Below are 27,102 nucleotides of genomic sequence, written 5' to 3' on the forward strand. Positions count from 1 at the left end.
ATCAGCCCTCAAAAACTTAACCGGCAGAAAATATTTTTTTGAAAAAATCCCTAACCCCCAGGGTCACAATTTCAGCAAAAATCTGACTTTTGGCAATTCACACAAAAATGGTGCCAAAAGCTTGAAAATGTTCCCCTGAAAGGTTTTTCACTCGAAACAGAACGCTTTTTATCACAGGACAAGAAATCAACCCTCAAAAACTTAACCGGCAGAAAATATTTTTTTGAAGAAATCCCTAACCCGCGGGGTCACAATTTCAGCAAAAATCTGCCTTTTGGCAATTCACTCAAAAATGGTGCCAAAAGCTTGAAAATGCTCCCCTGAAAGTTTTGGCACTCGAAACAGAAGGCTTTTTATCACAGGACAAGAAATCAGCCCTCAAAATTTAACTGGCAGAAAATATTTTTTTGAAAAAATCCTAAGCCCCGGGGTCACAATTTCAGCAAAAATCTGGCTTTTGGCAATTCACTCAAAAATGGTTCCAAAAGCTTGAAAATGTTCTCCTGAAATTTTTGGCACTCGAAACAGAAGGCTTATTATCACAGGACAAGAAATCAGTCCTCAAAAACCTAACCGGCGGAAAAGACTTTTTGAAAAATTCCTAAGCCCCGGGGTCACAATTTCAGCAAAAATCTGGCTTTTGGCAATTCACTCAAAAATGGTGCCAAAAGCTTGAAAATGCTCCCCTTAAAGGTTTGGCACTCGAAACAGAAGGCTTGTTATCACAGGACAAGAAATCAGCCCTCAAAATCTTAACCGGCAGAAAATATTTTTTTGAAAAAATCCCTAACCCCCGGGGTCACAATTTCAGAAAAAATCTGACTTTTGGCAATTCACTCAAAAATGGTGCCAAAAGCTTGAAAATGCTCCCCTGAAAGGTTTGGCACTCGAAACAGAAGGCTTTTTATCACAGGACAAGAAATCAGCTCTCAAAATTTAACTGGCAGAAAATATTTTTTTGAAAAAATCCCTAAGCCCCGGGGTCACAATTTCAGCAAAAATCTGGCTTCTGGCAATTCACTCAAAATGGTGCCAAAAGCTTGAAAATGCTCCCCTGAAAGGTTTGGCACTCGAAACAGAAGGCATTTTATCACAGGACAAGAAATCAGCCCTCAAAAACTTAACCGGCAGAAAATATTTTTTTGAAGAAATCCCTAACCCCCGGGGTCACAATTTCAGCTAAAATCTGACTTTTGGCAATTCACTCAAAAATGGTTCCAAAAGCTTGAAAATGTTCTCCTGAAATTTTTGGCACTCGAAACAGAAGGCTTGTTATCACAGGACAAGAAATCAGCCCTCAAAAACCTAACCGGCGGAAAAGACTTTTTTGAAAAAATTCCTAAGCCCCGGGGTCACAATTTCAGCAAAAATCTGGCTTTTGGCAATTCACTCAAAAATGTTGCCAAAAGCTTGAAAATGCTCCCCTGAAAGGTTTGGCACTCGAAACAGAAGGCTTTTTATCACAGGACAAGAAATCAGCCCTCAAAAACTTAACCAGCAGAAAATATTTTTTTGAAAGAATCCCTAACCCCCGGGGTCACAATTTCAGCAAAAATCTGGCTTTTGGCAATTCACTCAAAATGGTGCCAAAAGCTTGAAAATGCTCCCCTGAAAGGTTTGGCACTTGAAACAGAAGGCTTGTTATCACAGGACAAGAAATCAGCCCTCAAAAACTTAACCGGCAGAAAATATTTTTTTGAAAAAATCCCTAAGCCCTGGGGTCACAATTTCAGCAAATATCTGACTTTTGGCAATTCACTCATAAATGGTGCCAAAAGCTTGAAAATGTTCTCCTGAAATGTTTGGCACTCGAAACAGAAGGCTTGTTATCACAGGACAAGAAATCAGCCCTCAAAAACTTAACCGGCAGAAAATATTTTTTTGAAGAAATCCCTAACCCCCGGGGTCACAATTTCAGCTAAAATCTGACTTTTGGCAATTCACTCAAAAATGGTTCCAAAAGCTTGAAAATGTTCTCCTGAAATTTTTGGCACTCGAAACAGAAGGCTTGTTATCACAGGACAAGAAATCAGCCCTCAAAAACCTAACCGGCGGAAAAGACTTTTTTGAAAAAATTCCTAAGCCCCGGGGTCACAATTTCAGCAAAAATCTGGCTTTTGGGAATTCACTCAAAAATGGTGCCAAAAGCTTGAAAATGCTCCCCTGAAAGGTTTGGCACTCGAAGCAGAAGGCTTGTTATCACAGGACAAGAAATCAGCCCTCAAAAACTTAACCGGCAGAAAATATTTTTTTGAAAAAATCCCTAACCCCCGGGGTCACAATTTCAGCAAAAATCTGACTTTTGGCAATTCACTCAAAAATGGTGCCAAAAGCTTGAAAATGCTCCCCTGAAAGGTTTGGCACTCGAAACAGAAGGCTTTTTATCACAGGACAAGAAATCAGCCCTCAAAAACTTAACCAGCAGAAAATTTTTTTTGAAAAAATCCCTAAGCCCCGGGGTCACAATTTCAGCAAAAATCTGGCTTTTGGCAATTCACTCAAAAATGGTGCCAAAAGCTTGAAATGCTCCCCTGAAAGGTTTGGCACTCGAAACAGAAGGCATTTTATCACAGGACAAGAAATCAGCCCTCAAAAACTTAACCGGCAGAAAATATTTTTTTGAAGAAATCCCTAACCCCCAGGGTCACAATTTCAGCTAAAATCTGACTTTTGGCAATTCACTCAAAAATGGTTCCAAAAGCTTGAAAATGTTCTCCTGAAAGGTTTGGCACTCGAAACAGAAGGCTTTTTATCACAGGACAAGAAATCAGCCCTCAAAAACTTAACCAGCAAAAAATATTTTTTTTGAAAGAATCCCTAACCCCCGGGGTCACAATTTCAGCAAAAATCTGACTTTTGGCAATTCACTCAAAAATGGTGCCAAAAGCTTGAAAATGCTCCCCTGAAAGATTTTTTAATCGAAACAGAAGGCTTTTTATCACAGGACAAGAAATCAACCCTCAAAAACTTAACCGGCAGAAAATATTGTTTTGAAAAAATCCCTAACCCCCGGGGTCACAATTTCAGCAAAAATCTGACTTTTGGCAATTCACTCATAAATGGTGCCAAAAGCTTGAAAATGTTCTCCTGAAATGTTTGGCACTCGAAACAGAAGGCTTGTTATCACAGGACAAGAAATCAGCCCTCAAAAACCTAACCGGCGGAAAAGACTTTTTTGAAAAAATTCCTAAGCCCCGGGGTCACAATTTCAGAAAAATCTGGCTTTGGGCAATTCACTCAAAAATGGTGCCAAAAGCTTGAAAATGCTCCCCTGAAAGGTTTGGCACTCGAAACAGAAGGCTTGTTATCACAGGACAAGAAATCAGCCCTCAAAAACTTAACCGGCAGAAAATATTTTTTTGAAAAAATCCCTAACCCCCAGGGTCACAATTTCAGCAAAAATCTGACTTTTGGCAATTCACACAAAAATGGTGCCAAAAGCTTGAAAATGCTCCCCTGAAAGGTTTTTCACTCGAAACAGAACGCTTTTTATCACAGGACAAGAAATCAACCCTCAAAAACTTAACCGGCAGAAAATATTTTTTTGAAGAAATCCCTAACCCCCGGGGTCACAATTTCAGCTAAAATCTGACTTTTGGCAATTCACTCAAAAATGGTTCCAAAAGCTTGAAAATGTTCTCCTGAAATTTTTGGCACTCGAAACAGAAGGCTTATTATCACAGGACAAGAAATCAGTCCTCAAAAACCTAACCGGCGGAAAAGACTTTTTTGAAAAAATTCCTAAGCCCCGGGGTCACAATTTCAGCAAAAATCTGGCTTTTGGCAATTCACTCAAAAATGGTGCCAAAAGCTTGAAAATGCTCCCCTTAAAGGTTTGGCACTCGAAACAGAAGGCTTGTTATCACAGGACAAGAAATCAGCCCTCAAAATCTTAACCGGCAGAAAATATTTTTTTGAAAAAATCCCTAACCCCCGGGGTCACAATTTCAGAAAAAATCTGACTTTTGGCAATTCACTCAAAAATGGTGCCAAAAGCTTGAAAATGCTCCCCTGAAAGGTTTGGCACTCGAAACAGAAGGCTTTTTATCACAGGACAAGAAATCAGCTCTCAAAATTTAACTGGCAGAAAATATTTTTTTGAAAAAATCCCTAAGCCCCGGGGTCACAATTTCAGCAAAAATCTGGCTTCTGGCAATTCACTCAAAAATGGTGCCAAAAGCTTGAAAATGCTCCCCTGAAAGGTTTGGCACTCGAAACAGAAGGCATTTTATCACAGGACAAGAAATCAGCCCTCAAAAACTTAACCGGCAGAAAATATTTTTTTGAAGAAATCCCTAACCCCCGGGGTCACAATTTCAGCTAAAATCTGACTTTTGGCAATTCACTCAAAAATGGTTCCAAAAGCTTGAAAATGTTCTCCTGAAATTTTTGGCACTCGAAACAGAAGGCTTGTTATCACAGGACAAGAAATCAGCCCTCAAAAACCTAACCGGCGGAAAAGACTTTTTTGAAAAAATTCCTAAGCCCCGGGGTCACAATTTCAGCAAAAATCTGGCTTTTGGCAATTCACTCAAAAATGTTGCCAAAAGCTTGAAAATGCTCCCCTGAAAGGTTTGGCACTCGAAACAGAAGGCTTTTTATCACAGGACAAGAAATCAGCCCTCAAAAACTTAACCAGCAGAAAATATTTTTTTGAAAGAATCCCTAACCCCCGGGGTCACAATTTCAGCAAAAATCTGGCTTTTGGCAATTCACTCAAAAATGGTGCCAAAAGCTTGAAAATGCTCCCCTGAAAGGTTTGGCACTTGAAACAGAAGGCTTGTTATCACAGGACAAGAAATCAGCCCTCAAAAACTTAACCGGCAGAAAATATTTTTTTGAAAAAATCCCTAAGCCCTGGGGTCACAATTTCAGCAAATATCTGACTTTTGGCAATTCACTCATAAATGGTGCCAAAAGCTTGAAAATGTTCTCCTGAAATGTTTGGCACTCGAAACAGAAGGCTTGTTATCACAGGACAAGAAATCAGCCCTCAAAAACTTAACCGGCAGAAAATATTTTTTTGAAGAAATCCCTAACCCCCGGGGTCACAATTTCAGCTAAAATCTGACTTTTGGCAATTCACTCAAAAATGGTTCCAAAAGCTTGAAAATGTTCTCCTGAAATTTTTGGCACTCGAAACAGAAGGCTTGTTATCACAGGACAAGAAATCAGCCCTCAAAAACCTAACCGGCGGAAAAGACTTTTTTGAAAAAATTCCTAAGCCCCGGGGTCACAATTTCAGCAAAAATCTGGCTTTTGGGAATTCACTCAAAAATGGTGCCAAAAGCTTGAAAATGCTCCCCTGAAAGGTTTGGCACTCGAAGCAGAAGGCTTGTTATCACAGGACAAGAAATCAGCCCTCAAAAACTTAACCGGCAGAAAATATTTTTTTGAAAAAATCCCTAACCCCCGGGGTCACAATTTCAGCAAAAATCTGACTTTTGGCAATTCACTCAAAAATGGTGCCAAAAGCTTGAAAATGCTCCCCTGAAAGGTTTGGCACTCGAAACAGAAGGCTTTTTATCACAGGACAAGAAATCAGCCCTCAAAAACTTAACCAGCAGAAAATTTTTTTTTGAAAAAATCCCTAAGCCCCGGGGTCACAATTTCAGCAAAAATCTGGCTTTTGGCAATTCACTCAAAAATGGTGCCAAAAGCTTGAAAATGCTCCCCTGAAAGGTTTGGCACTCGAAACAGAAGGCATTTTATCACAGGACAAGAAATCAGCCCTCAAAAACTTAACCGGCAGAAAATATTTTTTTGAAGAAATCCCTAACCCCCAGGGTCACAATTTCAGCTAAAATCTGACTTTTGGCAATTCACTCAAAAATGGTTCCAAAAGCTTGAAAATGTTCTCCTGAAAGGTTTGGCACTCGAAACAGAAGGCTTTTTATCACAGGACAAGAAATCAGCCCTCAAAAACTTAACCAGCAAAAAATATTTTTTTGAAAGAATCCCTAACCCCCGGGGTCACAATTTCAGCAAAAATCTGACTTTTGGCAATTCACTCAAAAATGGTGCCAAAAGCTTGAAAATGTTCTCCTGAAATTTTTGGCACTCGAAACAGAAGGCTTTTTATCACAGGACAAGAAATCAACCCTCAAAAACTTAACCGGCAGAAAATATTGTTTTGAAAAAATCCCTAACCCCCGGGGTCACAATTTCAGCAAAAATCTGACTTTTGGCAATTCACTCATAAATGGTGCCAAAAGCTTGAAAATGTTCTCCTGAAATGTTTGGCACTCGAAACAGAAGGCTTGTTATCACAGGACAAGAAATCAGCCCTCAAAAACCTAACCGGCGGAAAAGACTTTTTTGAAAAAATTCCTAAGCCCCGGGGTCACAATTTCAGAAAAATCTGGCTTTGGGCAATTCACTCAAAAATGGTGCCAAAAGCTTGAAAATGCTCCCCTGAAAGGTTTGGCACTCGAAACAGAAGGCTTGTTATCACAGGACAAGAAATCAGCCCTCAAAAACTTAACCGGCAGAAAATATTTTTTTGAAAAAATCCCTAACCCCCAGGGTCACAATTTCAGCAAAAATCTGACTTTTGGCAATTCACACAAAAATGGTGCCAAAAGCTTGAAAATGCTCCCCTGAAAGGTTTTTCACTCGAAACAGAACGCTTTTTATCACAGGACAAGAAATCAACCCTCAAAAACTTAACCGGCAGAAAATATTTTTTTGAAGAAATCCCTAACCCGCGGGGTCACAATTTCAGCAAAAATCTGCCTTTTGGCAATTCACTCAGAAATGGTGCCAAAAGCTTGAAAATGCTCTCCTGAAAGGTTTGGCACTCGAAACAGAAGGCTTGTTATCACAGGACAAGAAATCAGCCCTCAAAAACCTAACCGGCGGAAAAGACTTTTTTGAAAAAATTCCTAAGCCCCGGGGTCACAATTTCAGCAAAAATCTGGCTTTGGGCAATTCACTCAAAAATGGTGCCAAAAGCTTGAAAATGCTCCCCTGAAAGGTTTGGCACTCGAAACAGAAGGCTTGTTATCACAGGACAAGAAATCAGCCCTCAAAAACTTAACCGGCAGAAAATATTTTTTTGAAAAAATCCCTAACCCCCGGGGTCACAATTTCAGCAAAAATCTGACTTTTGGCAATTCACTCAAAAATGGTGCCAAAAGCTTGAAAATGCTCCCCTGAAAGGTTTGGCACTCGAAACAGAAGGCTTTTTATCACAGGACAAGAAATCAGCCCTCAAAAACTTAACCGGCAGAAAATATTTTTTTGAAGAAATCCCTAACCCCCGGGGTCACAATTTCAGCTAAAATCTGACTTTTGGCAATTCACTCAAAAATGGTTCCAAAAGCTTGAAAATGTTCTCCTGAAATTTTTGGCACTCGAAACAGAAGGCTTATTATCACAGGACAAGAAATCAGTCCTCAAAAACCTAACCGGCGGAAAAGACTTTTTTGAAAAAATTCCTAAGCCCCGGGGTCACAATTTCAGCAAAAATCTGGCTTTTGGCAATTCACTCAAAAATGGTGCCAAAAGCTTGAAAATGCTCCCCTTAAAGGTTTGGCACTCGAAACAGAAGGCTTGTTATCACAGGACAAGAAATCAGCCCTCAAAATCTTAACCGGCAGAAAATATTTTTTTGAAAAAATCCCTAACCCCCGGGGTCACAATTTCAGCAAAAATCTGACTTTTGGCAATTCACTCAAAAATGGTGCCAAAAGCTTGAAAATGCTCCCCTGAAAGGTTTGGCACTCGAAACAGAAGGCTTTTTATCACAGGACAAGAAATCAGCTCTCAAAATTTAACTGGCAGAAAATATTTTTTTGAAAAAATCCCTAAGTCCCGGGGTCACAATTTCAGCAAAAATCTGGCTTTTGGCAATTCACTCAAAAATGTTGCCAAAAGCTTGAAAATGCTCCCCTGAAAGGTTTGGCACTCGAAACAGAAGGCTTTTTATCACAGGACAAGAAATCAGCCCTCAAAAACTTAACCAGCAGAAAATATTTTTTTGAAAGAATCCCTAACCCCCGGGGTCACAATTTCAGCAAAAATCTGGCTTTTAGCAATTCACTCAAAAATGGTGCCAAAAGCTTGAAAATGCTCCCCTGAAAGGTTTGGCACTTGAAACAGAAGGCTTGTTATCACAGGACAAGAAATCAGCCCTCAAAAACTTAACCGGCAGAAAATATTTTTTTGAAAAAATCCCTAAGCCCTGGGGTCACAATTTCAGCAAATATCTGACTTTTGGCAATTCACTCATAAATGGTGCCAAAAGCTTGAAAATGTTCTCCTGAAATGTTTGGCACTCGAAACAGAAGGCTTGTTATCACAGGACAAGAAATCAGCCCTCAAAAACTTAACCGGCAGAAAATATTTTTTTGAAGAAATCCCTAACCCCCGGGGTCACAATTTCAGCTAAAATCTGACTTTTGGCAATTCACTCAAAAATGGTTCCAAAAGCTTGAAAATGTTCTCCTGAAATTTTTGGCACTCGAAACAGGAGGCTTGTTATCACAGGACAAGAAATCAGCCCTCAAAAACCTAACCGGCGGAAAAGACTTTTTTGAAAAAATTCCTAAGCCCCGGGGTCACAATTTCAGCAAAAATCTGGCTTTTGGGAATTCACTCAAAAATGGTGCCAAAAGCTTGAAAATGCTCCCCTGAAAGGTTTGGCACTCGAAACAGAAGGCATTTTATCACAGGACAAGAAATCAGCCCTCAAAAACTTAACCAGCAGAAAATATTTTTTTTGAAGAAATCCCTAACCCCCAGGGTCACAATTTCAGCTAAAATCTGACTTTTGGCAATTCACTCAAAAATGGTTCCAAAAGCTTGAAAATGTTCTCCTGAAAGGTTTGGCACTCGAAACAGAAGGCTTTTTATCACAGGACAAGAAATCAGCCCTCAAAAACTTAACCAGCAAAAAATATTTTTTTGAAAGAATCCCTAACCCCCGGGGTCACAATTTCAGCAAAAATCTGACTTTTGGCAATTCACTCAAAAATGGTGCCAAAAGCTTGAAAATGCTCCCCTGAAAGATTTTTTAATCGAAACAGAAGGCTTTTTATCACAGGACAAGAAATCAACCCTCAAAAACTTAACCGGCAGAAAATATTGTTTTGAAAAAATCCCTAACCCCCGGGGTCACAATTTCAGCAAAAATCTGACTTTTGGCAATTCACTCATAAATGGTGCCAAAAGCTTGAAAATGTTCTCCTGAAATGTTTGGCACTCGAAACAGAAGGCTTGTTATCACAGGACAAGAAATCAGCCCTCAAAAACCTAACCGGCGGAAAAGACTTTTTTGAAAAAATTCCTAAGCCCCGGGGTCACAATTTCAGAAAAATCTGGCTTTGGGCAATTCACTCAAAAATGGTGCCAAAAGCTTGAAAATGCTCCCCTGAAAGGTTTGGCACTCGAAACAGAAGGCTTGTTATCACAGGACAAGAAATCAGCCCTCAAAAACTTAAACGGCAGAAAATATTTTTTTGAAAAAATCCCTAACCCCCAGGGTCACAATTTCAGCAAAAATCTGACTTTTGGCAATTCACACAAAAATGGTGCCAAAAGCTTGAAAATGCTCCCCTGAAAGGTTTTTCACTCGAAACAGAATGCTTTTTATCACAGGACAAGAAATCAACCCTCAAAAACTTAACCGGCAGAAAATATTTTTTTGAAGAAATCCCTAACCCGCGGGGTCACAATTTCAGCAAAAATCTGCCTTTTGGCAATTCACTCAAAAATGGTGCCAAAAGCTTGAAAATGCTCTCCTGAAAGGTTTGGCACTCGAAACAGAAGGCTTGTTATCACAGGACAAGAAATCAGCCCTCAAAAACCTAACCGGCGGAAAAGACTTTTTTGAAAAAATTCCTAAGCCCCGGGGTCACAATTTCAGCAAAAATCTGGCTTTGGGCAATTCACTCAAAAATGGTGCCAAAAGCTTGAAAATGCTCCCCTGAAAGGTTTGGCACTCGAAACAGAAGGCTTGTTATCACAGGACAAGAAATCAGCCCTCAAAAACTTAACCGGCAGAAAATATTTTTTTGAAAAAATCCCTAACCCCCGGGGTCACAATTTCAGCAAAAATCTGACTTTTGGCAATTCACTCAAAAATGGTGCCAAAAGCTTGAAAATGCTCCCCTGAAAGGTTTGGCACTCGAAACAGAAGGCTTTTTATCACAGGACAAGAAATCAGCCCTCAAAAACTTAACCGGCAGAAAATATTTTTTTGAAAAAATCCCTAACCCCCGGGGTCACAATTTCAGCAAAAATCTGACTTTTGGCAATTCACACAAAAATGGTGCCAAAAGCTTGAAAATGCTCCCCTGAAAGGTTTTTCACTCGAAACAGAAGGCTTGTTATCACAGGACAAGAAATCAGCCCTCAAAAACTTAACCGGCAGAAAATATTTTTTTGAAGAAATCCCTAACCCGCGGGGTCACAATTTCAGCAAAAATCTGCCTTTTGGCAATTCACTCAAAAATGGTGCCAAAAGCTTGAAAATGCTCTCCTGAAAGGTTTGGCACTCGAAACAGAAGGCCTTTTATCACAGGACAAGAAATCAGCCCTCAAAAACCTAACCGGCGGAAAAGACTTTTTTGAAAAAATCCCTAAGCCCCGGGGTCACAATTTCAGCAAAAATCTGACTTTTGGCAATTCACTCAAAAATGGTGTCAAAAGCTTGGAAATGTTCTCTTGAAATTTTTGGCACTCGAAACAGAAGGCTTGTTATCACAGGACAAGAAATCAGCCCTCAAAAACCTAAACGGCGGAAAAGACTTTTTTGAAAAAATTCCTAACCCCCGGGGTCACAATTTCAGCAAAAATCTGGCTTTTGGCAATTCACTCAAAAATGGTGCCTAAAGCTTGAAAATGCTCCCCTGAAAGGTTTGGCACTCGAAACAGAAGGCTTTTTATCACAGGACAAGAAATCAGCCCTCAAAAACTTAACCGGCAGAAAATATTTTTTTGAAAAAATCCCTAACCCCCGGGGTCACAATTTCAGCAAAAATCTGACTTTTGGCAATTCACTCAAAAATGGTGCCAAAAGCTTGAAAATGCTCCCCTGAAAGGTTTGGCACTCGAAACAGAAGGCTTTTTATCACAGGACAAGAAATCAGCCCTCAAAAACTTAACCGGCAGAAAATATTTTTTTGAAAAAATCCCTAACCCCCGGGGTCACAATTTCAGCAAAAATCTGACTTTTGGCAATTCACACAAAAATGGTGCCAAAAGCTTGAAAATGCTCCCCTGAAAGGTTTTTCACTCGAAACAGAAGGCTTGTTATCACAGGACAAGAAATCAGCCCTCAAAAACTTAACCGGCAGAAAATATTTTTTTGAAGAAATCCCTAACCCGCGGGGTCACAATTTCAGCAAAAATCTGCCTTTTGGCAATTCACTCAAAAATGGTGCCAAAAGCTTGAAAATGCTCTCCTGAAAGGTTTGGCAGTCGAAACAGAAGGCCTTTTATCACAGGACAAGAAATCAGCCCTCAAAAACCTAACCGGCGGAAAAGACTTTTTTGAAAAAATCCCTAACCCCCGGGGTCACAATTTCAGCAAAAATCTGACTTTTGGCAATTCACTCAAAAATGGTGTCAAAAGCTTGGAAATGTTCTCCTGAAATTTTTGGCACTCGAAACAGAAGGCTTTTTATCACAGGACAAGAAATCAGCCCTCAAAAACTTAACCGGCAGAAAATATTTTTTTGGAAAAATTCCTAAGCCCCGGGGTCACAATTTCAGCAAAAATCTGGCTTTTGGCAATTCACTCAAAAATGGTGCCAAAAGCTTGAAAATGCTCTCCTGAAAGGTGTGGCACTCGAAACAGAAGGCTTGTTATCACAGGACAAGAAATCAGCCCTCAAAAACCTAACCGGCGGAAAAGACTTTTTTGAAAAAATTCCTAAGCCCCGGGGTCACAATTTCAGCAAAAATCTGGCTTTTGGCAATTCACTCAAAAATGGTGCCAAAAGCTTGAAAATGCTCCCCTGAAAGGTTTGGCACTTGAAACAGAAGGCTTTTTATCACAGGACAAGAAATCAGCCCTCAAAAACTTAACCGGCAGAAAATATTTTTTTGAAAAAATCCCTAACCCCCGGGGTCAGAATTTCAGCAAAAATCTGGCTTTTGGCAATTCACTCAAAAATGATCCCAAAAGCTTGAAAATGTTCTCCTGAAATGTTTGGCACTCGAAACAGAAGGCTTGTTATCACAGGACAAGAAATCAGCCCTCAAAAACTTAACCGGCAGAAAATATTTTTTTGAAGAAATCCCTAACCCCCGGGGTCACAATTTCAGCTAAAATCTGACTTTTGGCAATTCACTCAAAAATGGTTCCAAAAGCTTGAAAATGTTCTCCTGAAATTTTTGGCACTCGAAACAGAAGGCTTGTTATCACAGGACAAGAAATCAGCCCTCAAAAACCTAACTGGCGGAAAAGACTTTTTTGAAAAAATTCCTAACCCCCGGGGTCACAATTTCAGCAAAAATCTGGCTTTTGGCAATTCACTCAAAAATGGTGCCAAAAGCTTGAAAATGCTCCCCTGAAAGGTTTGGCACTCGAAACAGAAGGCTTTTTATCACAGGACAAGAAATCAGCCCTCAAAAACTTAACCGGCAGAAAATATTTTTTTGGAAAAATTCCTAAGCCCCAGGGTCACAATTTCAGCAAAAATCTGGCTTTTGGCAATTCACTCAAAAATGGTGCCAAAAGCTTGAAAATGCTCTCCTGAAAGGTGTGGCACTCGAAACAGAAGGCTTGTTATCACAGGACAAGAAATCAGCCCTCAAAAACTTAACCGGCAGAAAATATTTTTTTGAAAGAATCCCTAACCCCCGGGGTCACAATTTCAGCAAAAATCTGACTTTTGGCAATTCACTCAAAAATGGTGCCAAAAGCTTGAAAATGCTCCCCTGTAAGTTTTTTCAGTCGAAACAGAAGGCTTTTTATCACAGGAGAAGAAATCAACCCTCAAAAACTTAACCGGCAGAAAATATTTTTTTGAAGAAATCACTAACCCCCGGGGTCACAATTTCAGCAAAAATCTGGCTTTTGGCAATTCACTCAAAAATGGTGCCAAAGCTTGAAAATGCTCTCCTGAAATTTTTGGCACTCGAAACAGAAGGCCTTTTATCACAGGACAAGAAATCAGCCCTCAAAAACCTAACCGGCGGAAAAGACTTTTTTGAAAAAAATCCCTAAGCCCCGGGGTCACAATTTCAGCAAAAATCTGGCTTTTGGCAATTCACTGAAAAATGGTGCCAAAAGCTTGAAAATGCTCCCCTGAAAGGTTTGGCACTCGAAACAGAAGGCTTATTATCACAGGACAAGAAATCAGCCCTCAAAAACTTAACCGGCAGAAAATATTTTTTTGGAGAAATCCCTAACCCCCGGGGTCACAATTTCAGCAAAAATCTGACTTTTGGCAATTCACTCAAAAATGGTGCCAAAAGCTTGAAAATGCTCTCCTGAAAGGTTTGGCACTCGAAACAGAAGGCATTTTATCACAGGACAAGAAATCAGCCCTCGTAAACTTAACCGGCAGAAAATATTTTTTTGAAAAAATCCCTAACCCCCGGGGTCACAATTTCAGCAAAAATCTGGCTTTTGGCAATTCACACAAAAATGGTGCCAAAAGCTTGAAAATGCTCCCCTGAAAGGTTTTTCACTCGAAACAGAAGGCTTTTTATCACAGGACAAGAAATCAGCCCTCAAAAACTTAACCGGCAGAAAATATTTTTTTGAAGAAATCCCTAACCCCCGGGGTCACAATTTCAGCAAAAATCTGGCTTTTGGCAATTCACTCAAAAATGGTGCCAAAAGCTTGAAAATGCTCTCCTGAAAGGTTTGGCACTCGAAACAGAAGGCCTTTTATCACAGGACAAGGAATCAGCCCTCAAAAACTTAACCGGCAGAAAAGACTTTTTTGAAAAAATTCCTAAGCCCCGGGGTCACAATTTCAGCAAAAATCTGGCTTTTGGCAATCCACTCAAAAATGGTGCCAAAAGCTTGAAAATGCTCCCCTGAAAGGTTTGGCACTTGAAACAGAAGGCTTTTTATCACAGGACAAGAAATCAGCCCTCAAAAACTTAACCGGCAGAAAATATTTTTTTGAAAAAATCCCTAACCCCCGGGGTCACAATTTCAGCAAAAATCTGACTTTTGGCAATTCACTCAAAAATGATCCCAAAAGCTTGAAAATGTTCTCCTGAAACGTTTGGCACTTGAAACAGAAGGCTTGTTATCACAGGACAAGAAATCAGCCCTCAAAAACTTAACCGGCAGAAAAGACTTTTTTGAAAAAATTCCTAAGCCCCGGGGTCACAATTTCAGCAAAAATCTGGCTTTTGGCAATCCACTCAAAAATGGTGCCAAAAGCTTGAAAATGCTCCCCTGAAAGGTTTGGCACTTGAAACAGAAGGCTTTTTATCACAGGACAAGAAATCAGCCCTCAAAAACTTAACCGGCAGAAAATATTTTTTTGAAAAAATCCCTAACCCCCGGGGTCACAATTTCAGCAAAAATCTGGCTTTTGGCAATTCACTCAAAAATGGTGCCAAAAGCTTGAAAATGCTCTCCTGAAAGGTTTGGCACTCGAAACAGACGGCCTTTTATCACAGGACAAGAAATCAGCCCTCAAAAACCTAACCGGCGGAAAAGACTTTTTTGAAAAAATTCCTAACCCCCGGGGTCACAATTTCATCAAAAATCTGACTTTCGGCAATTCACTCAAAAATGGTGCCAAATGGTTGCAAATGCTCCCCTGAAAGGTTTTTCGGTGGACACAGAAGTCTTTTTATTACAGGAAAAGGAATCATCCCTGCACAACTTAACCGGCAGAAAAATATTTTTTTGAAAAATTCCCTAACCCCCGGGGTCACAATTTCATCAAAAATCTGACTTTCGGCAATTCACTTAAAAATGGTGCCAAACGGTTGCAAATGCTCCCCTGAAAGGTTTTTCGGGGGAAGCAGATGTCTTTTTATCACAGGAAAAGGAATCAGCCCTCAACAACTTAACCGGCAGAAAAATATTTTTTTCAAATAAATCCCGAAGCCCCGGGTGTCACAATTTCATAAAAAATCTGACTTTCGGCAATTCACTCAAAAATGGTGCCAAACGGTTGCAAATGCTCCCCTGAGTGTTTTGACGGTCGAAAGAGAAGTCTTTTTATCACAGGAAAAGGACTCAGCCCTCGACAACTTAACCGACAGAAAAAGATTTTTTTGAAAAATTCCCTAACCCCCGGGTTCACAATTTCACAGAAAATCTGACTTTCGGCAATTCACTCAAAAATGGTGCCAAACGGTTGCAAATGCTCCCCTGAAAGGTTTTTCAGTGGAAACAGAAGTCTTTTTATTACAGGAAAAGGAATCAGCCCTCAACAACTTAACCGGCAGAAAAATATTTTTTAGAAAAATTCCCTAACCCCTGGGGTCACAATTTCACAGAAAATCTGACTTTCGGCAATTCACTTAAAAATGGTGCCAAACGGTTGCAAATGCTCCCCTGAAAGGTTTTTCGGTGGAAACAGAAGTCTTTTTATCACAGAAAAAAGAATCAGCCCTCAACAACTTAACCGGCAGAAAAATATTTTTTTCAAAAAAATCCCGAAGCCCCGGGGTCAGAATTTCATCAAAAATCTGACTTTCGGCAATTCACTCAAAAATGGTGCCAAACGGTTGCAAATGCTCCCCTGAGTGTTTTGGCGGTCGAAAGAGAAGGCTTTTTAAAACAGGAAAAGAAATCAGCCCTCGACAACTTAACCGGCAGAAAAAGTTTTTTTTGAAAAATTCCCTAACCCCCGGGGTCACAATTTCACAGAAAATCTGACTTTCGGCAATTCACTTAAAAATGGTGCCAAACGGTTGCAAATGCTCCCCTGAGTGTTTTGGCGATCGAAAGAGAAGGCTTTTTAAAACAGGAAAAGAAATCAGACCTCGACAACTTAACCGGCAGAAAAATATTTTTTTGAAAAATTCCCTAACCCCCGGGGTCACAATTTCATCAAAAATCTGACTTTCGGCAATTCACTCAAAAATGGTGCCAAACGGTTGCAAATGCTCCTCTGAAAGGTTTTTCGGTGGAAACAGAATTCTTTTTATCACAGGAAAAGGAATCAGCCCTCCACAACTTAACCAGCAGAAAAATATTTTTTTGAAAAGATCCCTAAGCCCCGTGGTCACAATTTCATCAAAAATCTGACTTTCGGCAATTCACTTAAAAATGGTGCCAAACGGTTGCAAATGCTCCCCTGAAAGGTTTTTCGGTGGAAACAGAAGTCTTTTTATCACAGGAAAAAGAATCAGCCCTCAACAACTTAACCGGCAGAAAAATATTTTTTTCAAAAAAATCCCGAAGCCCCGGGGTCACAATTTCATCAAAAATCTGACTTTCGGCAATTCACTCAAAAATGGTGCCAAACGGTTGCAAATGCTCCCCTGAGTGTTTTGGCGGTCGAAAGAGAAGGCTTTTTAAAACAGGAAAAGAAATCAGCCCTCAACAACTTAACCGGCAGGAAAAGGTTTTTTTGAAAAATTCCCTAACCCCCGGGGTCACAATTTCACAGAAAATCTGACTTTCGGCAATTCACTTAAAAATGGTGCCAAACGGTTGCAAATGCTCCCCTGAAAGGTTTTTCGGGGGAAACAGAAGTCTTTTTATCACAGGAAAAGGAATCAGCCCTCAACAACTTAACCGGCAGAAAAAGTTTTTTTTGAAAAATTCCATAACCCCTGGGGTCACAATTTCACAGAAAATCTGACTTTCGGCAATTCACTCAAAAATGGTGCCAAACGGTTGCAAATGCTCCCCTGAGTGTTTTGGCGGTCGAAAGAGAAGGCTTTTTAAAACAGGAAAAGAAATCAGCCCTCGACAACTTAACCGGCAGAAAAAGATTTTTTTGAAAAATTCCCTTACCCCCGGGGTCACAATTTCACAGAAAATCTGACTTTCGGCGATTCACTTAAAAATGGTGCTAAACGGTTGCAAATGCTCCCCTGAAAGGTTTTTCGGTGGAAACAGAAGTCTTTTTATCACAGGAAAAGGAATCAGCCCTCAACAACTTAACCGGCAGAAAAATATTTTTTTGAAAAATTCCCTAACCCCTGGGGTCACAATTTCACAGAAAATCTGACTTTCGGCAATTCACTTAAAAATGGTGCCAAACGGTTGCAAATGCTCCCCTGAAAGGTTTTTCGGGGGAAGCAGATGTCTTTTTATCACAGGAAAAGGAATCAGCCCTCAACAACTTAACCGGCAGAAAAATATTTTTTTCAAAAAAAACCCGAAGCCCCGGGGTCACAATTTCATCAAAAATCTGACTTTCGGCAATTCACTCAAAAATGGTGCCAAACGGTTGCAAATGCTCCCCTGAGTGTTTTGGCGGTCGAAAGAGAAGGCTTTTTAAAACAGGAAAAGAAATCAGCCCTCAACAACTTAACCGGCAGAAAAATATTTTTTTGAAATATTCCCTAACCCCCGGGGTCACAATTTCATCAAAAATCTGACTTTCGGCAATTCACTCAAAAATGGTGCCAAATGGTTGCAAATGCTCCCCTGAAAGGTTTTTCGGTGGAAACAGAAGTCTTTTTATCACAGGAAAAAGAATCAGCCCTCAACAACTTAACCGGCAGAAAAATATTTTTTAGAAAAATTCCCTAACCCCTGGGGTCACAATTTCACAGAAAATCTGACTATCTGCAATTCACTTAAAAATGGTGCCAAACGGTTGCAAATACTCCCCTGAAAGGTTTTTCGGTGGAAACAGAAGTCTTTTTATCACAGGAAAAAGAATCAGCCCTCAACAACTTAACCGGCAGAAAAAAATTTTTTTCAAAAAAATCCCTAACCCCCGGGGTCACAATTTCACAGAAAATCTGACTTTCGGCAATTCACTTAAAAATGGTGCCAAACGGTTGCAAATGCTCCCCTGAAAGGTTTTTCGGTGGAAACAGAAGTCTTTTTATCACAGGAAAAGAAATCAGCCCTCCACAACTTAACCGGCAGAAAAAGATTTTTTTGAAAAATTCCCTAACCCCCGGGGTCACAATTTCACAGAAAATCTGACTTTCGGCAATTCACTTAAAAATAGTGCCAAACGGTTGCAAATGCTCCCCTGAAAGGTTTTTCGGTGGAAACAGAAGTCTTTTTATCACAGGAAAAGGAATCAGCCCTCAACAACTTAACCGGCAGAAAAATATTTTTTTGACAAATTCCCTAACCCCTGGGGTCACAATTTCACAGAAAATCTGACTTTCGGCAATTCACTCAAAAATGGTGCCAAACGGTTGCAAATGCTCCCCTGAACGTTTTTTCGGTGGAAACAGAAGTCTATTTATTACAGGAAAAGGAATCAGCCCTCAACAACTTAACCGGCAGAAAAATATTTTTTTGAAATATTCCCTAACCCCCGGGGTCACAATTTCATCAAAAATCTGACTTTCGGCAATTCACTTAAAAATGGTGCCAAACGGTTGCAAATGCTCCCCTGAAAGGTTTTTCGGGGGAAGCAGATGTCTTTTTATCACAGGAAAAGGAATCAGCCCTCAACAACTTAACCGGCAGAAAAATATTTTTTTCAAAAAAATCCCGAAGCCCCGGGTGTCACAATTTCATAAAAAATCTGACTTTCGGCAATTCACTCAAAAATGGTGCCAAACGGTTGCAAATGCTCCCCTGAGTGTTTTGACGGTCGAAAGAGAAGTCTTTTTATCACAGGAAAAGGACTCAGCCCTCGACAACTTAACCGACAGAAAAAGATTTTTTTGAAAAATTCCCTAACCCCCGGGTTCACAATTTCACAGAAAATCTGACTTTCGGCAATTCACTCAAAAATGGTGCCAAACGGTTGCAAATGCTCCCCTGAAAGGTTTTTCAGTGGAAACAGAAGTCTTTTTATTACAGGAAAAGGAATCAGCCCTCAACAACTTAACCGGCAGAAAAATATTTTTTAGAAAAATTCCCTAACCCCTGGGGTCACAATTTCACAGAAAATCTGACTTTCGGCAATTCACTTAAAAATGGTGCCAAACGGTTGCAAATGCTCCCCTGAAAGGTTTTTCGGTGGAAACAGAAGTCTTTTTATCACAGAAAAAAGGATCAGCCCTCAACAACTTAACCGGCAGAAAAATATTTTTTTCAAAAAAATCCCGAAGCCCCGGGGTCAGAATTTCATCAAAAATCTGACTTTCGGCAATTCACTCAAAAATGGTGCCAAACGGTTGCAAATGCTCCCCTGAGTGTTTTGGCGGTCGAAAGAGAAGGCTTTTTAAAACAGGAAAAGAAATCAGCCCTCGACAACTTAACCGGCAGAAAAAGTTTTTTTTGAAAAATTCCCTAACCCCCGGGGTCACAATTTCACAGAAAATCTGACTTTCGGCAATTCACTTAAAAATGGTGCCAAACGGTTGCAAATGCTCCCCTGTGTGTTTTGGCGATCGAAAGAGAAGGCTTTTTAAAACAGGAAAAGAAATCAGACCTCGACAACTTAACCGGCAGAAAAATATTTTTTTGAAAAATTCCCTAACCCCCGGGGTCACAATTTCATCAAAAATCTGACTTTCGGCAATTCACTCAAAAATGGTGCCAAACGGTTGCAAATGCTCCTCTGAAAGGTTTTTCGGTGGAAACAGAATTCTTTTTATCACAGGAAAAGGAATCAGCCCTCCACAACTTAACCGGCAGAAAAATATTTTTTTGAAAAGATCCCTAAGCCCCGTGGTCACAATTTCATCAAAAATCTGACTTTCGGCAATTCACTCAAAAATGGTGCCAAACGGTTGCAAATGCTCCTCTGAAAGGTTTTTCGGTGGAAACAGAATTCTTTTTATCACAGGAAAAGGAATCAGCCCTCCACAACTTAACCGGCAGAAAAATATTTTTTTCAAAAAAATCCCGAAGCCCCGGGGTCACAATTTCATCAAAAATCTGACTTTCGGCAATTCACTCAAAAATGGTGCCAAACGGTTGCAAATGCTCCCCTGAGTGTTTTGGCGGTCGAAAGAGAAGGCTTTTTAAAACAGGAAAAGAAATCAGCCCTCAACAACTTAACCGGCAGGAAAAGGTTTTTTTGAAAAATTCCCTAACCCCCGGGGTCACAATTTCACAGAAAATCTGACTTTCGGCAATTCACTTAAAAATGGTGCCAAACGGTTGCAAATGCTCCCCTGAAAGGTTTTTCGGGGGAAACAGAAGTCTTTTTATCACAGGAAAAGGAATCAGCCCTCAGCAACTTAACCGGCAGAAAAAGTTTTTTTTGAAAAATTCCATAACCCCCGGGGTCACAATTTCACAGAAAATCTGACTTTCGGCAATTCACTCAAAAATGGTGCCAAACGGTTGCAAATGCTCCCCTGAGTGTTTTGGCGGTCGAAAGAGAAGGCTTTTTAAAACAGGAAAAGAAATCAGCCCTCGACAACTTAACCGGCAGAAAAAGATTTTTTTGAAAAATTCCCTAACCCCCGGGGTCACAATTTCACAGAAAATCTGACTTTCGGCGATTCACTTAAAAATGGTGCTAAACGGTTGCAAATGCTCCCCTGAAAGGTTTTTCGGTGGAAACAGAAGTCTTTTTATTACAGGAAAAGGAATCAGCCCTCAACAACTTAACCGGCAGAAAAATATTTTTTAGAAAAATTCCCTAACCCCTGGGGTCACAATTTCACAGAAAATCTGACTTTCGGCAATTCACTTAAAAATGGTGCCAAACGGTTGCAAATGCTCCCCTGAAAGGTTTTTCGGTGGAAACAGAAGTCTTTTTATCACAGAAAAAAGGATCAGCCCTCAACAACTTAACCGGCAGAAAAATATTTTTTTCAAAAAAATCCCGAAGCCCCGGGGTCAGAATTTCATCAAAAATCTGACTTTCGGCAATTCACTCAAAAATGGTGCCAAACGGTTGCAAATGCTCCCCTGAGTGTTTTGGCGGTCGAAAGAGAAGGCTTTTTAAAACAGGAAAAGAAATCAGCCCTCGACAACTTAACCGGCAGAAAAAGTTTTTTTTGAAAAATTCCCTAACCCCCGGGGTCACAATTTCACAAAAAATCTGACTTTCGGCAATTCACTTAAAAATGGTGCCAAACGGTTGCAAATGCTCCCCTGAAAGGTTTTTCAGTGGAAACAGAAGTCTTTTTATTACAGGAAAAGGAATCAGCCCTCAACAACTTAACCGGCAGAAAAATATTTTTTAGAAAAATTCCCTAACCCCTGGGGTCACAATTTCACAGAAAATCTGACTTTCGGCAATTCACTTAAAAATGGTGCCAAACGGTTGCAAATGCTCCCCTGAAAGGTTTTTCGGTGGAAACAGAAGTCTTTTTATCACAGAAAAAAGGATCAGCCCTCAACAACTTAACCGGCAGAAAAATATTTTTTTCAAAAAAATCCCGAAGCCCCGGGGTCAGAATTTCATCAAAAATCTGACTTTCGGCAATTCACTCAAAAATGGTGCCAAACGGTTGCAAATGCTCCCCTGAGTGTTTTGGCGGTCGAAAGAGAAGGCTTTTTAAAACAGGAAAAGAAATCAGCCCTCGACAACTTAACCGGCAGAAAAAGTTTTTTTTGAAAAATTCCCTAACCCCCGGGGTCACAATTTCACAGAAAATCTGACTTTCGGCAATTCACTTAAAAATGGTGCCAAACGGTTGCAAATGCTCCCCTGTGTGTTTTGGCGATCGAAAGAGAAGGCTTTTTAAAACAGGAAAAGAAATCAGACCTCGACAACTTAACCGGCAGAAAAATATTTTTTTGAAAAATTCCCTAACCCCCGGGGTCACAATTTCATCAAAAATCTGACTTTCGGCAATTCACTCAAAAATGGTGCCAAACGGTTGCAAATGCTCCTCTGAAAGGTTTTTCGGTGGAAACAGAATTCTTTTTATCACAGGAAAAGGAATCAGCCCTCCACAACTTAACCGGCAGAAAAATATTTTTTTGAAAAGATCCCTAAGCCCCGTGGTCACAATTTCATCAAAAATCTGACTTTCGGCAATTCACTCAAAAATGGTGCCAAACGGTTGCAAATGCTCCTCTGAAAGGTTTTTCGGTGGAAACAGAATTCTTTTTATCACAGGAAAAGGAATCAGCCCTCCACAACTTAACCGGCAGAAAAATATTTTTTTCAAAAAAATCCCGAAGCCCCGGGGTCACAATTTCATCAAAAATCTGACTTTCGGCAATTCACTCAAAAATGGTGCCAAACGGTTGCAAATGCTCCCCTGAGTGTTTTGGCGGTCGAAAGAGAAGGCTTTTTAAAACAGGAAAAGAAATCAGCCCTCAACAACTTAACCGGCAGGAAAAGGTTTTTTTGAAAAATTCCCTAACCCCCGGGGTCACAATTTCACAGAAAATCTGACTTTCGGCAATTCACTTAAAAATGGTGCCAAACGGTTGCAAATGCTCCCCTGAAAGGTTTTTCGGGGGAAACAGAAGTCTTTTTATCACAGGAAAAGGAATCAGCCCTCAGCAACTTAACCGGCAGAAAAAGTTTTTTTTGAAAAATTCCATAACCCCCGGGGTCACAATTTCACAGAAAATCTGACTTTCGGCAATTCACTCAAAAATGGTGCCAAACGGTTGCAAATGCTCCCCTGAGTGTTTTGGCGGTCGAAAGAGAAGGCTTTTTAAAACAGGAAAAGAAATCAGCCCTCGACAACTTAACCGGCAGAAAAAGATTTTTTTGAAAAATTCCCTAACCCCCGGGGTCACAATTTCACAGAAAATCTGACTTTCGGCGATTCACTTAAAAATGGTGCTAAACGGTTGCAAATGCTCCCCTGAAAGGTTTTTCGGTGGAAACAGAAGTCTTTTTATTACAGGAAAAGGAATCAGCCCTCAACAACTTAACCGGCAGAAAAATATTTTTTAGAAAAATTCCCTAACCCCTGGGGTCACAATTTCACAGAAAATCTGACTTTCGGCAATTCACTTAAAAATGGTGCCAAACGGTTGCAAATGCTCCCCTGAAAGGTTTTTCGGTGGAAACAGAAGTCTTTTTATCACAGAAAAAAGGATCAGCCCTCAACAACTTAACCGGCAGAAAAATATTTTTTTCAAAAAAATCCCGAAGCCCCGGGGTCAGAATTTCATCAAAAATCTGACTTTCGGCAATTCACTCAAAAATGGTGCCAAACGGTTGCAAATGCTCCCCTGAGTGTTTTGGCGGTCGAAAGAGAAGGCTTTTTAAAACAGGAAAAGAAATCAGCCCTCGACAACTTAACCGGCAGAAAAAGTTTTTTTTGAAAAATTCCCTAACCCCCGGGGTCACAATTTCACAAAAAATCTGACTTTCGGCAATTCACTTAAAAATGGTGCCAAACGGTTGCAAATGCTCCCCTGTGTGTTTTGGCGATCGAAAGAGAAGGCTTTTTAAAACAGGAAAAGAAATCAGACCTCGACAACTTAACCGGCAGAAAAATATTTTTTTGAAAAATTCCCTAACCCCCGGGGTCACAATTTCATCAAAAATCTGACTTTCGGCAATTCACTCAAAAATGGTGCCAAACGGTTGCAAATGCTCCTCTGAAAGGTTTTTCGGTGGAAACAGAATTCTTTTTATCACAGGAAAAGGAATCAGCCCTCCACAACTTAACCGGCAGAAAAATATTTTTTTGAAAAGATCCCTAAGCCCCGTGGTCACAATTTCATCAAAAATCTGACTTTCGGCAATTCACTCAAAAATGGTGCCAAACGGTTGCAAATGCTCCTCTGAAAGGTTTTTCGGTGGAAACAGAATTCTTTTTATCACAGGAAAAGGAATCAGCCCTCCACAACTTAACCGGCAGAAAAATATTTTTTTCAAAAAAATCCCGAAGCCCCGGGGTCACAATTTCATCAAAAATCTGACTTTCGGCAATTCACTCAAAAATGGTGCCAAACGGTTGCAAATGCTCCCCTGAGTGTTTTGGCGGTCGAAAGAGAAGGCTTTTTAAAACAGGAAAAGAAATCAGCCCTCAACAACTTAACCGGCAGGAAAAGTTTTTTTTGAAAAATTCCCTAACCCCCGGGGTCACAATTTCACAGAAAATCTGACTTTCGGCAATTCACTTAAAAATGGTGCCAAACGGTTGCAAATGCTCCCCTGAAAGGTTTTTCGGGGGAAACAGAAGTCTTTTTATCACAGGAAAAGGAATCAGCCCTCAACAACTTAACCGGCAGAAAAAGTTTTTTTTGAAAAATTCCATAACCCCCGGGGTCACAATTTCACAGAAAATCTGACTTTCGGCAATTCACTCAAAAATGGTGCCAAACGGTTGCAAATGCTCCCCTGAGTGTTTTGGCGGTCGAAAGAGAAGGCTTTTTAAAACAGGAAAAGAAATCAGCCCTCGACAACTTAACCGGCAGAAAAAGATTTTTTTGAAAAATTCCCTAACCCCCGGGGTCACAATTTCACAGAAAATCTGACTTTCGGCGATTCACTTAAAAATGGTGCTAAACGGTTGCAAATGCTCCCCTGAAAGGTTTTTCGGTGGAAACAGAAGTCTTTTTATCACAGGAAAAGGAATCAGCCCTCAACAACTTAACCGGCAGAAAAATATTTTTTTGAAAAATTCCCTAACCCCTGGGGTCACAATTTCACAGAAAATCTGACTTTCGGCAATTCACTTAAAAATGGTGCCAAACGGTTGCAAATGCTCCCCTGAAAGGTTTTTCGGGGGAAGCAGATGTCTTTTTATCACAGGAAAAGGAATCAGCCCTCAACAACTTAACCGGCAGAAAAAGTTTTTTTTGAAAAATTCCATAACCCCCGGGGTCACAATTTCACAGAAAATCTGACTTTCGGCAATTCACTCAAAAATGGTGCCAAACGGTTGCAAATGCTCCCCTGAGTGTTTTGGCGGTCGAAAGAGAAGGCTTTTTAAAACAGGAAAAGAAATCAGCCCTCGACAACTTAACCGGCAGAAAAAGATTTTTTTGAAAAATTCCCTAACCCCCGGGGTCACAATTTCACAGAAAATCTGACTTTCGGCGATTCACTTAAAAATGGTGCTAAACGGTTGCAAATGCTCCCCTGAAAGGTTTTTCGGTGGAAACAGAAGTCTTTTTATCACAGGAAAAGGAATCAGCCCTCAACAACTTAACCGGCAGAAAAATATTTTTTTGAAAAATTCCCTAACCCCTGGGGTCACAATTTCACAGAAAATCTGACTTTCGGCAATTCACTTAAAAATGGTGCCAAACGGTTGCAAATGCTCCCCTGAAAGGTTTTTCGGGGGAAGCAGATGTCTTTTTATCACAGGAAAAGGAATCAGCCCTCAACAACTTAACCGGCAGAAAAATATTTTTTTCAAAAAAATCCCGAAGCCCCGGGGTCACAATTTCATCAAAAATCTGACTTTCGGCAATTCACTCAAAAATGGTGCCAAACGGTTGCAAATGCTCCCCTGAAAGGTTTTTCGGTGGAAACAGAAGTCTTTTTATCACAGGAAAAGGAATCAGCCCTCCACAACTTAACCGGCAGAAAAATATTTTTTTGAAATATTCCCTAACCCCCGGGGTCACAATTTCATCAAAAATCTGACTTTCGGCAATTCACTCAAAAATGGTGCCAAATGGTTGCAAATGCTCCCCTGAAAGGTTTTTCGGTGGACACAGAAGTCTTTTTATTACAGGAAAAGGAATCATCCCTCCACAACTTAACCGGCAGAAAAATATTTTTTTGAAAAATTCCCTAACCCCCGGGGTCACAATTTCATCAAAAATCTGACTTTCGGCAATTCACTTAAAATTGGTGCCAAACGGTTGCAAATGCTCCCCTGAAAGGTTTTTCGGGGGAAGCAGATGTCTTTTTATCACAGGAAAAGGAATCAGCCCTCAACAACTTAACCGGCAGAAAAATATTTTTTTCAAAAAAATCCCGAAGCCCCGGGGTCACAATTTCATAAAAAATCTGACTTTCGGCAATTCACTCAAAAATGGTGCCAAACGGTTGCAAATGCTCCCCTGAGTGTTTTGACGGTCGAAAGAGAAGTCTTTTTATCACAGGAAAAGGACTCAGCCCTCGACAACTTAACCGACAGAAAAAGATTTTTTTGAAAAATTCCCTAACCCCCGGGTTCACAATTTCACAGAAAATCTGACTTTCGGCAATTCACTCAAAAATGGTGCCAAACGGTTGCAAATGCTCCCCTGAAAGGTTCTTCGGTGGAAACAGAAGTCTTTTTATCACAGGAAAAGGGATCAGCCCTCCACAACTTAACCGGCAGAAAAAGGTTTTTTTGAAAAATTCCCTAACCCCCGGGGTCACAATTTCACAGAAAATCTGACTTTCGGCAATTCACTTAAAAATGGTGCCAAACGGTTGCAAATGCTCCCCTGAAAGGTTTTTCGGTGGAAACAGAAGTCTTTTTATCACAGGAAAAGGAATCAGCCCTCCACAACTTAACCGGCAGGAAAAGGTTTTTTTGAAAAATTCCCTAACCCCCGGGGTCACAATTTCACAGAAAATCTGACTTTCGGCAATTCACTTAAAAATGGTGCCAAACGGTTGCAAATGCTCCCCTGAGTGTTTTGGCGGTCGAAAGAGAAGGCTTTTTAAAACAGGAAAAGAAATCAGACCTCGACAACTTAACCGGCAGAAAAATATTTTTTTGAAAAATTCCCTAACCCCCGGGGTCACAATTTCATCAAAAATCTGACTTTCGGCAATTCACTCAAAAATGGTGCCAAACGGTTGCAAATGCCAACCCTAAAAGGTTTTTCGGTGGAAACAGAAGTCTTTTCATCACAGGAAAAAGAATCAGCCCTCAACATCTTAACCGGCAGAAAAATATTTTTTTCAAAAAAATCCCGAAGCCCCGGGGTCACAATTTCATCAAAAATCTGACTTTCGGCAATTCACTCAAAAATGGTGCCAAACGGTTGCAAATGCTCCCCGGAAAGTTTTTCGGTGGAAACAGAAGTCTTTTTATCACAGGAAAAGGAATCAGCCCTCCACAACTTAACCGGCAGGAAAAGGTTTTTTTGAAAAATTCCCTAACCCCCGGGGTCACAATTTCACAGAAAATCTGACTTTCGGCAATTCACTTAAAAATGGTGCCAAACGGTTGCAAATGCTCCCCTGAAAGGTTTTTCGGTGGAAACAGAAGTCTTTTTATCACAGGAAAAAAGAATCAGCCCTCAACAACTTA

This window comes from Podarcis vaucheri (genome assembly GCF_965113315.1).
Source record: "Podarcis vaucheri genome assembly, chromosome: 6".
NCBI classification, from domain to species: Eukaryota; Metazoa; Chordata; class Lepidosauria; order Squamata; family Lacertidae; genus Podarcis; species Podarcis vaucheri.